Here is a 15,015-nt window from a genome sequence, read left to right as displayed (position 1 = left end):
GAAATGAAGACAATAATGAAAAACTGGGGAATGTGATAAAGAGATTATTAAACTTATATTTGATGATAAAAAATTTTTTTCATGGCTTGTTTAAACAAAGCTTTTTGTGAAATAATGATCTGACTTCTTTCTGATCTCTATGATGTGCTGTGGTATCAAATATTAGTTATATGGTGTCATTGGTGGAAACCTCAACAAGAGTTGGGACAGAAAGTGCCTTGTTTTAATAATATATCTACCATTGATCTCATAAGTAAAATTCTTTAAAATGTAGGTTGGCTAGCCTGTGAAAGAGTTGAAACGGAAATGGAGTCTCGTGTTTTCTACCCATACCTAATTCAGCTATCAGAAGTAGGAAGAATTAATTTCTTCTCTCTACCTGCAAGCACAAAGAGTAGTTTGAATGTGAGGTATTGGAACCTTCCTATGGCAAGGGAAAAGAGGGCTCTTGCTGTGTAACAAGCTACCCCAAAACTTAGTGGTTTAAAACAACCACCATTGATAGCTCCCAGCCCTGTGGGTTGGCTCAGCTTGGTTGGTTCATTAGGCCTGGAGGAGCCCAGCTGGGCTTGCTGACCTGCGTGCAGCCTGCAGGCTGACTGGCTGGGGGAAGGCTGGCTGGACTGAGCCCTGTCCACGTGGTCCCTCATCCTCCCAGCAGGCTGCCCTGGCCTTCTTCTCATGGTGGTGCCTGGGTTCTGGGAGCAAACAAAACCATATCAGGCTTTTTGAGACCTAGGCTTGAACTGGTGTGCTGTCACTTCTGCCACATTCTGTTGGCCAAAGTAAGGCACAGGGTAGCCAGATTGAAGGGGTGAGGACACAGAGTTGCAGGGTGACACTGAGAGAGTGGTAGATACAAGGAGGGGAGAATGGGGCCCTTTTGCCATCTCTACCACAGGAGCATTGTTCATATTCAAATGGTGCTGGGGAGAGTGCAGCTGGGAGCAGGAGAGGAACGTTTCCCAGCCCCCAATAAGTGCTTCCTTCTCCGGTGACCAGATTCCTTTGATGCAGAGTACAGTCAATTCCTACAAATGAGAGACTCCCACGTTCATATTTAAGTACTGAGATTCCTTCCAAAGCCAAATATCCATGATGAGGGAACTGGGTCTATGGTACTACTGCATTCCATTGGCACAGATCGTGGAAGAGTGACAATTCGTAAAGTCAAGAAAACTGGTGAGATCCTTTGGGTAGAAGAACCTGCTACATAAACAGATAAACGATGTCGTGTTCACCCTTTAGGCTGATTCAACAAACAAACTCTTTATGGTTAGGTACTGGGCAAAAGGGTGAGCTTGAGCAGAAGTACTGTCTTTGGTGGAAGAGGCATAATTTTGAAATGTTTGCTCTTTGACAGTCTCTGATGGCACATGACTCTCCTTGGCCATCTGCTTTGGGGACCTCTGGGGTGCTCTGGGCATGAGTTGCATAACCTCCTTTTGCGAGAAAGGATAAATCATTAAAAGGCCTAAACATTCGGTTGGTGAGTCATCATTTTTATTTAATGTGCTTTTGATGCTTGGGCCCCGAGCATCCCTGAGAAAGGAGATGAAGATAGCTGCAGAGTTCCAGGGAGTCTGGGATGTCCTAGATTTCTGGGGAAGACTGTGGACATTGCTGTGCTCCAGGGCACAAGGAGGGGTTATCTGTGGAATTCCTGACTCCCCAGGGCTATGCTGGTGAACAGACTACTTTGCGACTACTAAAGCCTTTCCAAAAATAGGTGGGTAGGACTTCCCTGGTAGCACAGTGGTTAAGAATCTGCCTGCCAATGCAGGGGACACGGGTTCGAGTCCTGGTCCGGGAAGATCCCACATGCCGCGGTGCAACTAAGCCCGTGCGCCACAACTACTGAGCCTGCGCTCTACAGCTCGCAAGCCACAACTACTGAACCCGCGTGCCACAACTACTGAGCCCCCGTGCCACAACTACTGAAACCCGTGCACCTAGAGCCCATGCTCCGCAACAAGAGAAGCCACTGCAATGAGAAGCCCACGCACCGCAACGAAGAGTAGCCCCCACTCGCCACAAGTAGACAAAGCCCACATGCAGCAGCAAAGACCCAATGCAGCCAAAAATAAATAAATAAATGAATGAATTTATTAAAAAAAAAATAGGTTGGTACCTGAAATTGGGCAGGGGTGGGTCAGCAGTGGGCACAAGCATGTAAGGTGGTATCACTGAAGCCAAGCTCAGAAGTGCAGGGGAGCCACAGATTCTGGAAACACTGGACCAATGCTCCCATGGCAGCCCCTGCTAAGGAGCTGAATTAATATAATGAAATGGGTTATTCCTTCCTTCATAACTTTATTCTATTTAATTTAAAAGAATTCCTTAACCCTTTCAGCCTACATTATGGCTTGATATCACTGTTTATAGTGAAAATTTCTCCAAAAAACTTTTTGTATAGAAATAGTTATATTTATAATTTAGACTCTTTAAATATTATAGCATAATACCCTTGAGATCCATCCAAGTTATTGGGTACATCAGCAGTTAGTTCATTTTTATTGCTGAGTAGTATTCTGTTGTATGGATGTACCACTGCTTATTCACCCACACTTGGATTCTTTCCGGCTTAGGGCAATTACAAATAAAGTTGCTATAATAATTTGTGTGGACATGTGTTTTCATTTCTCTTGGGTAAATACCCAGGTGTGGAATTGTGGGATCATATGGTAAATATATATTTAACTCTATAAGAAACTGTGAAATTATTTTCCCAAGTGGCTGTACCATTTTACATTCCCTTCATTTCATCAGCAGTGAAGGAGAGTTCCAGTTGCTCCATATCCTCACCAGCACTCGGTAGCATCAGTTGTTGGTTTATTTTAATTTTAGCCATTCTAATAGATGTCATTGTGACTTTAATTTAATTTACATTTTCAGCCCATGACTGAGCATCTTTTCATATGTTTATTTGGCCATCTTTATCTCTTATTTGGTGAAGTGTGTGTTCAAATCTTTTGCCTATTTTTTAATTGGGTTGTTTATTTTCTTATTGTGTTTTGAAAGTTCTTTATATATTCTGGATATGAGAATATATAGGTTTTTAGAGCCTTTTATTTCAATGACAAAGAAACCATGGAAAAATACATATTTAAAGCTTTTAGAGCATTCTGAAAGTATATTTAATACCGTTAGTAAAAAAGTAAAGATGTCGCAATTTTTCATTTTATTAAAAAATTAAGGTTCAGGATATGTATAGCAGTAACATTTTTTCAGAGTAAATGTTTCTACAATAAAACCTCTTTTCACAGTGGGACTCACAGTGTCAGGGCCCAGAGCCGTCGCTTGCTCTGTGGGCTGCTGTGTCCTATAAGGCTTTATGGAATGCATCAGTCACGCTTCTAGGGAACACATTCACCCATGGAAACTGTGAGTTTTGTGTTTTACTTGCTGGTATAAATGTCTTTATTTGGTTGGAAACGTGGAATGTTTTTCTGTTGATATTTTCTGATTTCATTATTTTATATATTAATAATAATATTATAATAATGAGGTGCTGGGAGAGGGAAACCATGAAAACCAACTCCAAATGCCACTGTCACCTATGTCTGTGAGCTGGAAATAGAGGGAGCTGGTAGCCATGGGATAGATTTTGTTATCATGGGAAAGGTTGTCTGGTCTTATGAAGTTAAGGCCAGTTGGTATCTGTTGGCTGGAGTGTAATGGGATCCGTTGTGCCCTGACAAAAATGCTCCACAGTTGCCCTTGGTCTGCAGAACTAGTGGAGGGGAGGGCAGTAAGGCCGGGCTGCATGGAGGCCCAGCAGCCTCCTGAGACGTTCCACACTCAGGAGCTTTGTGAAGGGATTAGGAGCATCCATGTGAGGTCCCCTGGGAGAAAGGACACCAAAGGTTCTGAAGAGCACTGGGCTGGTGCTGAACAGTTGGTGCTGACAGGTGGACACTCCTGCAGGCCCAGCCACGTCCCACTCAGCTCTGGGGACAGTGGCTGAGCATGAGCGAGGTAAGTCCAACATTATCCCTGGAGGCTCTCCTCCCCTCAACAACACACAAGTATCTATATGTGTGGGACAGTGCTCGACAGTGACCAGAGGCCGTGACAGACCACAACTGAGCTCACTAGCTTTTCTCATCTTCTCCGGGGTATTTGGAAGGAGAACATTTCCCCTTGGGACCAAGTAAGACCTTGGGGTTCTTGGATGCCTGGAGGGGGAGGCTTTAGATGTGAGCGGTTTGACATATGGGGGCTCCAGCAATTAATAGGAAAAAGAAAAGAGGTACAGCTGTATTTATACTTGCAGCTGGTGAAGCAGGCATGCCAGAGATGGACAGATAATGGAAAAGAGGAATCAGGACTTTATGAATTTGACCACAACTACCCCAAAGAGATCAAAACCTTTCACATGGACTCCACGGCCCCCAGCCCTCCAGGTTCATCCCACACCACCCTCCTCCATTCCAGCTGCACTGGTCTCCCAGTGCACACGCTGCAGAATGGTGCAGTCAGAGAAAAGAGCACGTGTGAAGGGGTAGGATGTGTGTTCCCCTGGTCCTGACTTCTTCCCTCTGAGATAGACTGGGATGGTATTAGTAGCTCTTTTTTTAACCAATCAGAAAACAAGGACAATCTAGATGGGGAGAGGCCATGCCATGGAGCAGGGGTCACCGATGAGAATGTGTCAGAACCAGGGACTCTTGTCTCTGTGTGTCTGCCCCCCATCCTCCTGCACTCTTCCTTTCCAACTTCCCTAACCTCTTCTCTGTCCCCTAATTCTGTGTCGCTTTCTCCCTCTTTTCCTGTTGCTCAAGCCATTCTCTGACTCTTCCCCCAGGCACTTGGTCCACTTCCCCTTTTCCATCCTTCCATGTGGCTCCCACATTCCTTATTGTTCCCTCAACGCCTCTTCTGTTCCTCCCTGCCTCCTGGGCCCTCAGAGCCTCCCCTGCCCAGATTCCTCATGTCCTGTGTCCAATCCCCGCTCTGGTCCCCTCTGCCAGGTCCTCCATTTCCCTCCTCCACCCTGGGACCTCGGGCTGCAGAGGGTGCTGTGCTGAGGTCTTGCTGAAGCTAAACCTTCTACCCATCACTCTCTTAGAATGTGACTTTTTCTTGGAAATTACCCTGTTTATTCCTCTTGCACCAGTGAGCATATTGCTTTCATGTCAAGGCAAAGTCCAGATCCCATCTTCCTTAGGAAAGGACCCCTCAGACACAAAGGTGGGGTTTGGACTCGAATCTCACCATTTCAACCTCTGGCTGCATGTATGGATCCATAGCATTGTGTTTTATTTATTTTTTTAATTAATTAGTTTACTTTTGGCTGTGTTGGGTCTTCGTTGCTGCGCGCGGGCTTTCTCTAGTTGCGGTGCGCGGGGGCTACTCTTCGTTGCGGTGGGCGGGCTTCTCATTGCGGTGGCTTCTCTTGTTGCGGAGCACGGGCTCTAGGCACACAGGCTCAGTAGTTGTGGGTTGTGGGCTCTAGAGCTCAGGCTCGGTAGTTGTGGCGCACGGGCTTGGTTGCTCCGCGGCACGTGGGATCTTCCCGGACCAGGGCTTGAACCCGTGTCCCCTGCATTGGCAGGCGGATTCTTAACCATTGCCCCACCAGGGAAGCCCAGCATTGTGTTTTAAATGGTTGTTTAAACCCTTAAAGCCTGCTCAGTGGTAGTTGAAACCAACAACTATTTCTGACTGCCTCAAAGTCAAGCTTGCACAAAGGAACCCACTGTGGTGAAATCAGGTCAATTCAGGGAGGGATTTCAAAAATGAACCTTAGATGTTGGAAGGGCAGGAAGGAGGCAGCTCCAGAGACAGCCCCTCTGTCCTTGCCCCCTCACATTCCCCCTCAGACTCAGTTTCTCTCTGTCTCCCTCGTAGCTTTTCTATGCGTGGTGCAGGTAATAGCTGCTCTCTTCCCAAATCATCAGCGCCCAAATCCTTTCATTTCCAGTGTCCACTACCCACTGGCCAGTTGTATTTGTGTGTATGTGTATATGTGTATAGATAAACCTTATAGATATAAACTACACCCAGTTTATACATAAGACAGTTCCAAATTCCAAGAGATACACTTTAGGTATCTCAACACAACTTTCCAACCAGAATACCATTCATAGGTCACATGGATCAGTCCAATCAGTGGCCAAGGAGGGCCACTAACATAAAACAAGGCACCTGTTTTTTTTTTGTTTTTTTGTTTTTTTAAAAAAATTATTTATTTATTTATTTTTGGCTGTGTTGGGTCTTCGTTTCTGTGTGAGGGCTTTCTCTAGTTGCGGCAAGTTGGGGCCACTCTTCATCGCGGTGCGCGGGCCTCTCACTATCGTGGCCTCTCTTGTTGCGGAGCACAGGCTCCAGACGCGCAGGCTCAGTAGTTGTGGCTCACGGGCCTAGTTGCTCCGCGGCATGTGGGATCTTCCCCGACCAGGGCTCGAACCCGTGTCCCCTGCATTGGCAGGCAGACTCTCAACCACTGCGCCACCAGGGAAGCCCAAGGCACTTGTTTTATGAGACAGTCAGGCCTGTGGGCAGAAATGTGTCCAGAGGAAGATGGAGGAGGCTGGACCCCTGAGCCATGTGTAGCCCCGACTGCTGAGGTCTGATAACATGAGCAAACACAGTGAGGACAAGATCATTATAGGACTTTCATTGTCTTCCAATTTCTGTTCTATCACTAATGACTCAAGAAAAGATACATCTTTCTAGTTGGAAGACACAATTTAAGGTTCTGCTCTGAAGACGTTGGTGGGAAAGTGGGACTATTTAGAAAAGAGTTCTTCGTGTGCCTTCCTTTTTAAAATAAGCATTTTTATTAAGCCAGAGCTGGCTATGCTTCTGAAGGTAAAGTAAGGATAGAGCAGTAATTCCTGACAATATATTACTCAGCCATAAAAGAAGAAGGAAATTCTGCCATTTGCGACAACATGGATGGACCTGGAGGGCAGTATGCTAAGTGAAATAAGTCAGACAGAGAAAGACAAATACTGTGTGATGTCACTTGCATGTGAAATCTAAAAAAGCCAAACTCACAGATACAGAGACCAGAAGTAGTTGCCAGGGGGCTGGAGGTGGGGAAATGGGAGATGCTGGTCAAAGTTACAAAATCCCAGTTATAAGAGGAATAACTTCTGGAGATCTAATGTGCAGCATGGTGACTCTAGTTAGCAATACTGTATTAAATACTTGAAAGTTGCTGGGAGAGTAGATCTTAAATGTTCTCATCCCAAAAAATTATGTGAGGTGATGGAGGTGTTAACTAAGTTTATTGTGGTAATCATTTCACAATATACATGTGTATCAAATCATCACGTTGTATATGTTAAACTTAACGCAATGTTATATGTCAGTCAATAAATCCGGGGAAAAAATAATTCCCAGTGATAAAAGAAACAAACCTTAGGCGCCACGAGAGTTCACATGTCAGGACTGAGGTGCAGTGTGACAGCAGAGCCAGGGGCCCTAAGCTCTGACCAGAATCCTTGCCCAATGCTGAGCTGTCCTTTGTCACTAAGCCCCGGCCTCTCACACTGACAGCGGACTCTGCTCTTGACCTTCAATTCCTGCTGTAAATAAATCCACTTGTGGCGGCCTCCGGGGGAGGAGCAGCAGTGATCACTGACAATCCTCTTACAGGAAGACAAGAATGTGGGTTTGACTCAAGGTAAAGAGAGAGCCTCACCTCACGTGGGTTATACGTAACGTCTGGGCAAATAACTACCATTTGTTGAAGCCACCTGCAAAGTTATATACATATATATATATATATATATATATATATAATCCCATTTAATCATCACAGCAAATCCAAAGTGACTATTGTTATCTTTACAGTAGAGAGAATAGGGTCAGTGAAATTAATGAACTTCCACAAGCTCACAAAACTAGTGTGTGGGTTTTGCACCCAAGCCCCAAGGTTTGCGTTCCTGCCCACTATTATAATGACTTTGTGGATTGTGGTCATGTTTATATCCACTCTGTTTTGCTTCCTCCGAAGTGTTCTGTTTTTGGCTATAGCAAAGTTATGTACACTAGAGTAGAACTGATGTGGGTGTAATAAATCAATGATGCGAATATTTTTTTAAAACCCCAAACCCTCTTATTATAATCAGACTTAGTTTCCCAGATTCATTAGTGAGCCCTAAAACTTTGCATTAGACACTTTATATCCTAAGCATACAGTCTGTTGGCCCTATGTTCCCAAAGGGATTCCTTTCTGTGAATAGGACGATGCTGGTTTTCCTTTTTTCGCACCTAGAGCAAGTGTAGACTCACAGGCAACGTCAGAAGGATGAGCAGCCCCACTGACGGCAGCTCATGGGCACTTGTCTGTGATTGTATCCACTGGGTGAATGCTGCAGGGCCCTATACATCTGTGTCAATGACTGTATGTTCATTACAGCATTTACGATAAATAATGAAACAGCCCCCATGGCATGGTTGAGAGATCTTTAAAGTCGAGCAAATACAAACTCAGCAGTTATCTGACACTTCATATCTGAGCATCCATGGATGGTGTGGGTGGTGAGCAGATGTCCACGGGGTCGAGGACCTCTTCCAGGAGGGGCAGATGGTGACCTCTGTTCTCCAAGAGCACTTCAGTCAGTCAGGGCCCTGTCAACCTGTGCATCTGTCTCCTGCTCAGATGGAAGAAAGCAGCTATAGCAGAACATCTGGGCTAGTTATTTGAAGAACAAAGGACCTGCCCACCTTCCCCACACTTGTTTGCATCAAGAGTGTTAATGAAAGCTTATTCGACATCAGCATGATACTTAGGAAGTCACAAAATGACTGGTTTTTAAATCAGTTTTATTGAGTCAGTATAATTTAGTACCTGCAGTAAAATTCACCTTTTCTAGGACTGCAGTTCTATGAATTCTAACAAATGCATGTCGTCATGTAACCACCACCATAATCAAGACAGCATTTCCATCTTTGCAAAAGTCCCCCCTTGCTCCTCTGTAGAAAACTGCCCACCTCCCGCCAGCCCCTGCCACCTGCAGATCCGTCTGTGTCCCTAGAGCTTTGCCTTTTCCACCATGGATGGAACCATCCAGTGTGCAGCTATTTGAGTCTGGCCTCTTTCACTTAGCACAGTGTTCGTTTTTGCATCTATCAATAGTTTGTTCCTTTTTATTGCTGAGTGGTATTCTTTTGCCTGGATATAGTTTGTTTATCCGTTCACCAGATGAGTGACATTTGGGTTATTTTCAGTTTGGGGTAATTGTGAATAAAGCTGCTATAAATCTTCACATCCAGGATTTTGTGTGGATGTAGTTTTCATTTCTCTTGAGTAAATACCTAGGAGTGGGATTGTTGGACTCTCTGGTAAGTGTGTGTTTGCAATACGGCAATGTATGAGAGTCAGTTACCCACCCTCCCTCCTCGTCAGCACTTGGTATTGTCCACAACCTGGCTGTAAACACAGTTTCAAATATTTACTAATGACGAGCGGACTTTGTATTGTTTTGTTTCCTAAAAGCAAGGCTTCTGAGGGCTTTAGATCTATCCGAAGAAGTTAATAATGAGGTAAATTATTCTGGGTAATTGCCCTCTTAAATTATGGCTTTTTCCCTCTTATTATGTAATTAAAACTTTTACAACCAACATCCTTGATACCCATGCAGTAAGTAGTCTAGCAGTTGATCCTGTGTTCAAGGGGTATTTTTAAACATTCAAATGAGGTTATACTTTCATTAAAAGGAAGCTTTCGACCTCCTTAATGCTGTTTTGAAAAGAATGTGAAGATTCCTGTGCTCTGCGGAAAACTGAAACCATAATAAGAACAATGGTAACCTTGGACTGTTCTCATTTCTCTTGTAGGAAATGGCTTTTTTTTTTTTAAAGCTAGCTGTCTATATGATACATGTGGATTATCTGCTTCCAGAATTCTGCACAACCAATTTAGAATACATACTGAGTTGTCCCCAATTTGCCTCTAATTCCCCTCATTGCCCAACTGATTTTTTCCTAGTCAATCCAGGCATGCTACAAACAAATTTTAAATAATCAGCATTAGTGCAAAGGGAACATAATTAGAGAAGCAACACTTTGTAATCAAAATAATTATGTAAACCAATATCAAGACAGAGACTCACAGCTTGAAGTAGTCACCATCTTTGGAGCATGGATTGGGCAGTTCTTGGTTACCCAGGGAAATTGAGAGTAACGTGATGTTGTGTCAGCCACAGGGTGACAGGGAAGCACGTGGAGAGCCACCTGGGCAGGACTCTCCCTTCCCCCTTGGCAGCAATTCACAAGCCAAGCGAACATTATTTGTAAAATCAGCACTTTACAAACAAAACATGGAGGCTTCTGTGATGATTTTAACTAATTGTCACTGGTAGAGTTGTCGAGTGTTTGAATTACTAAGTAGGCAAGGGGCTCCTGGTTTAGTCTCGCTAGAACGGCCTCCAGATGGGCCCGTTATCTTCAGGCCTGAAGGGCTGACCCGCGAATTGTCAGTCAGGTTCTGACTCTGAACTACTGAAGCCCCACAGAAGCTGAAAGGGAGAAGATGGAAGTTTCACAAGTGGCTAGAGTGCTTACCATATCCCTCAGAATTCCAGCAAAATTGTTTCCTCAGTGATTGATCCCAAATAAGAGAGGGAGATGTGAGGAGAGGTTGGAACTAATGTTGATTAAGCAACTACTATGTGCTAATTTGTGCTAGAGTCTGTTTCATGAATTTTCAAATTTAATTCTATCAACCACTCATGAGGGAAGTGTTATCTCCCATAACTACGTAGAGCTGGAGAAGTTGAGTCTCAGTGAGGTTAGTTAACTTGCTCATGTCGCTAATTAAGTGACAAAACTCAGTCCCACCAAATCCGACTCTAGAACTTGTTTGTTTCCCACCACCCCACAACTGCCTCCCCGAAGACCTGACAGCATCCCTTCAAAAACCTGCCTTCACTTGGTGTCCCAGGAATACACAGGATACCCAGTTAACTTTTCAGATAAACAACAAATACATTTTCAGTATTTGGATGTCCCAAATATTGCATGAAGCATGAAGATTCTAAAAATTATTCCTTGTTTATCTGAAATGCAAATGTAACTAGGCATCCTCCATTTCTATTTGCTAAATATAGCAACCCTGGCCCTCACTGATGCTTTCGGGCCATAATGGAGATGCCAGTAGTCTGCAGGTCACTCTTCACTGCAAAAACATATTTTCCCGTTGTATATTTTGGGTGGTGGAGTGAGAAGGATGGGCTGTAAAGGAGACCTCCATCTGAGCACCATCACATGTGTGAAAATAACAAGCGTTTCCCTCTTCAAGGATCACAGAACTATGATCAGGCTGGAAAACGCCGGGCTGGATTTCCATGATCCCCACGTGCCTGGTTTAGAGCTTTGCAAAGTTTGTTTTTGTGGAGTCCTAGCCCATGAGCGATTTTGTGGAAAAATAACTTTGGGAAATGCTGCATACGGGACCCCCTGGGAGAGTCCTGGAGCACATTAGATCATTGAAGGTCCTGAGAAATCCTATAGGAAAGACTGCTGTTAACTTTCTGAAGCTGAGAGCTTCTCAGTCTCTCCGAAGACAACAGTTGGAGCCCCTGCCTGTGGGATGACTGGAAACCCAGTCTTTCCTCAGGTTCCCCTCTGAGAGCGTTTCTGAGAATCTGCAAGGAATATGTGTACGTATACCTTTTTATTTTGGGGGTCTCAGAATGGAGTTGAGCCACCAGTACTCAGTTGCTAACACTGAGCTTACACAGTCTATAAATCCTTAGAGGTGTCGGCTCTCTGGGCTGGGCTGTCTCCACCTACACGTCACCTCTTTCCACATTGTCACCTGCTTGCTCAGGCTGCTGGGCTCTGCCATATTGATTTGTCCTGTGTGTAGACACTAGCCTGCTCCTTTATTCCCTTTTTCCAGCACAGAAAAGACAGTCAGCCTTGGAAACCAAACAACTCCCAGAGCCAGTAGTTCAATCGCCTGCACAGTGCTCCCCATCAGTGGAGGGCTGGTAGATATTTAACAACTGGATGGAGGGGGCTGATTTCTCTTCTTTGCACTTCCCATGGTGTACATCCCACCATGGCCAATTTCAAGCTGCCAACTGTGATGTCATTGAATGGAAGTTGGGAAGAGATGTATGGTAACACACCCTATGTAACCTGATACAGTATTTCCACCAACTGACACATTAGACTTCGAGAATATAGATAATAGAAAAAGTAGTAAAATAATTATGAAATGATGAGCTCGAGTATTTATTAACTTTGTTTTTAATATAATTTATTTAGTTACACATTTACATAACTTAATTTTTAATGAAGGTCATGTTTATCAATTAGCTTGCAAAATTCCTGAGAAGCTTAAAATCATCTACTGCAAGTCCACACAGCCGGCTCCGGTACACACACTACTGCCTCTTCAAGGTGACATCCTCCTTAGCCTTCAGCCTGGCTCCATTTTGCATGACCTATAATTCCCACCACCCACCCCTTCCACTTCTCCCACCTCCACCCCAAGCAAAGGAATGCGCTTGAAACCATCTTTGCCCTACCCAGAATCCAGGCTTAACTGCTTCCCCCAGAAACAATCTGCAGATTAGTGACGACAGATTTTTATATTACCTAGAGGTCCTTTTATCTTGAGCTACCCTATTTCAGAACAGGATATTTGCTCTACTTTCCACAAACAATCAGCGTATTTTTCCCAAAGCAAAAGAATCATCTGCCTCCAAAGATGACTTCTAGCCTCTAGCAGGGAGTCAGCACAATGGAGAACCATTGAAGCTTTGGAATTTGGGGGTCACTTTTCCCCCCAGGATATCAAGGACTTCAGGATCCAGTCTTAGATGGGGCCCCAAATCTCTCACTCAGGGATCCCTGTCCTCAGTAACTATGGAAGAAAGGCTTTTCCCATATAGGAGGCCCATGGGGGTGTTGTAAGTTGAATTGGGTTCCCCCCAAACATGTTGAAGTCCTAACACCTGGCACCTATAAATGTGACCTTATTGGAGGAGTGGGAGGTTCCTGCCTTCTGTCTTACCACTGTGGACTGCATTGCCCCAAAGAATGTAGAAGCCCACCCAGGACTAAACAGATCCCTCTACATAATTAACCCCTGGGTGGTTCTGTCCTGATCTTAACTTATCCTTGATTTGTAACCCATGCAAATGGGAATTCACCTCTACTCCAAAGGTTTGTCATTAGCCGTGGACAGCCCTCTTCCTCCCCGCCCCCCCACTGCCTCCCAAATAAATCACTTCCCAGAAGGGGCCTCAGAGTTCTGGAAGTCTCAGGATTTAAAATAGTTTACCTTGGAAATTCTTAATTCAGTTGACTTTTTTTTCATAGCAAATGTTATATAAATATTTGATTATGAAAGATATTCTCAATTTGCATAGATGTTTATACCATGTTAAAGGAGATGAGAAGAGAAATGATATAATTACTGCAAACTAATTTTACTAATTATTCAGAGTGTGACATAATCAGTGGTTTCAAAAGAGCAGAGAGAAGGAATTTCCTGGCAGTCCAGTGGTTGACTCCACGCTTTCCTTCGATGCCTGGTGGGGGAACTAAGATCCCACAGCAGTGCGGCCAAAAACACAAGAAGAGCGGAGAGAGGCCCCGAGTGCCGAGCGCTGAGGATTCGGGGTGCATGGGGGACCAAGCACTGGGTGTGTGAGGTGGGGGCAGCAGCCAGGGTCCTTCACCAGCGAACTCAGGAGCCAGTGGTGTGGCTGAGCCTTTCCTGGTACCGGCTCCTAGGCCTGCAGTGGTCCCCTGCCCCCAGTCTGGGTGGCCAGGCCCACTACCCCTGGAGTTCTAGGAGGAGATGGAACTCCTGAGCTGACCTAATAAGCTCAGAGGAGGTTGTTGACCAGAAGCCATCAGCTCTTTCCATATATTGCATTTGATTATTATGTCTCAAGTCCTTTTTATTCTATTTATCCTATTATAGACTTTTTTTAAAAAATAATGCCATTGATTTGTTTGAAAATGAGTCGTTTAGCCTGTAGAATGTTGTACATCTGGGACTTATCTGATTCCTTCCTCGGGCTGTCATTTAACTAGTTCCTCCTACTGTTTCTCCTGTAAAAATAATATTTACAACTAGCATCACGATTAGATTCAGGTTTAATTATTTTAGGCAATTCCTGGGTGGTGGCATGTCCTTCTTATTGCATCTTGTCATGAGATATGTTGTGTCTGACAGTCTCACGTTCTTCTGATGCCTGTGTTCTAGATGGAGCAGCAGATTCGGCTGGTCTGACGATCACTCCATTAGAAAGACTCTTATTTTTTTTTAATGGGAATGTTTTATTGTCTTTTCATTCTAGTCAGCAACAAATATTCTAAAGGAGGTCAATACCTCAGAGAAAGAGGAATCTGTATAAGGCAACTCTAAGTAGTCTGTGGTCATTTTTTTCTTTTGTATTTACTATTTTTTTATTGAAGTATAGTTGATGTACAATATCATATAAGTTACAGGTGTACAATATAGTGATTCACAATTCTTAAAGGTTATGCTCCATTTATAGTTATTATAAAATATTGGCTATATTCCTCGTGTTGTACAATATATCCTTGTAGCTTATTTTATACCTAATAGTTTGTACCTCTTACTTCCCCACCCATGTATTGCCTCTTCCCCCTTTCCTCTTCCCACTGGTAACCACTAGTTTGTTCTCTGTATCTGTGAGTCTGCTTCTTTTTTGTTATATTTGTTGTATTTTTTAGATTCCACATATAAGTGATATCATACAGTATTTGTCTTTCTCTGACTCACTTCACTTAGCATAATGCCCTCCTAGTCCATCCATGTTGTTGCAAATGGCAAGATTTCATTCTTTTTTATGGCTGAGTAGTATTCCACTGTGTGTGTGTGTGTGTGTGTGTGTGTGTGTGTATATATATATATATATATATGTGTGTGTGTGTGTGTGTGTGTATATATATATGCCACATCTTCTTTATCCATACATCTGTCCATGGACACTTCAGTTGCTTCCATATCTTGGCAATTGTAAATAATGCTGCTATGAACATTGGGGTGCATTTATCTTTTCAAATTAG

Source organism: Eubalaena glacialis, chromosome 15 (genome assembly GCF_028564815.1).
Source record: "Eubalaena glacialis isolate mEubGla1 chromosome 15, mEubGla1.1.hap2.+ XY, whole genome shotgun sequence".
Lineage (NCBI taxonomy): Eukaryota > Metazoa > Chordata > Mammalia > Artiodactyla > Balaenidae > Eubalaena > Eubalaena glacialis.
This window is presented reverse-complemented; position numbering follows the sequence as displayed.